General features: G+C 61.9%; 1 protein-coding gene across 1 annotated transcript in view; it reads right to left on the minus strand.

The window, feature by feature from the left end:
* PITPNM1 (phosphatidylinositol transfer protein, membrane-associated 1) overlaps window positions 1-239 on the minus strand; it is a gene marked incomplete at its 5' end in the record, with an annotated part of 9,872 nt that overhangs the window by 4,749 nt on the left and 4,884 nt on the right.

Raw genomic sequence — 239 nt, forward strand, 5'->3', positions numbered from 1 at the left:
TCCCCATCCCACTGCATGATGGTCACTCACCCCAGGATGCTGCACCAGGAGTTACCCCAATCCCATCCCCATTCCATCCCCATCCCTTGTCCTGGGTGCCACACTGGGAGAAGGAAAGTCCCCTCTCTGAGGCCACCACCTTCCCAGGGGGGGGTTGTTTAGGGTGACAGCCCCCTCCTCTCCCAGCAGCACGGTACACGGCCACACCACACCACCACCCATACTTGGAGACGAGGGCG

The sequence above is a fragment of the Mesitornis unicolor genome, unplaced genomic scaffold (assembly GCF_000695765.1).
Source record: "Mesitornis unicolor isolate BGI_N332 unplaced genomic scaffold, ASM69576v1 scaffold28952, whole genome shotgun sequence".
Classification (NCBI taxonomy): domain Eukaryota; kingdom Metazoa; phylum Chordata; class Aves; order Mesitornithiformes; family Mesitornithidae; genus Mesitornis; species Mesitornis unicolor.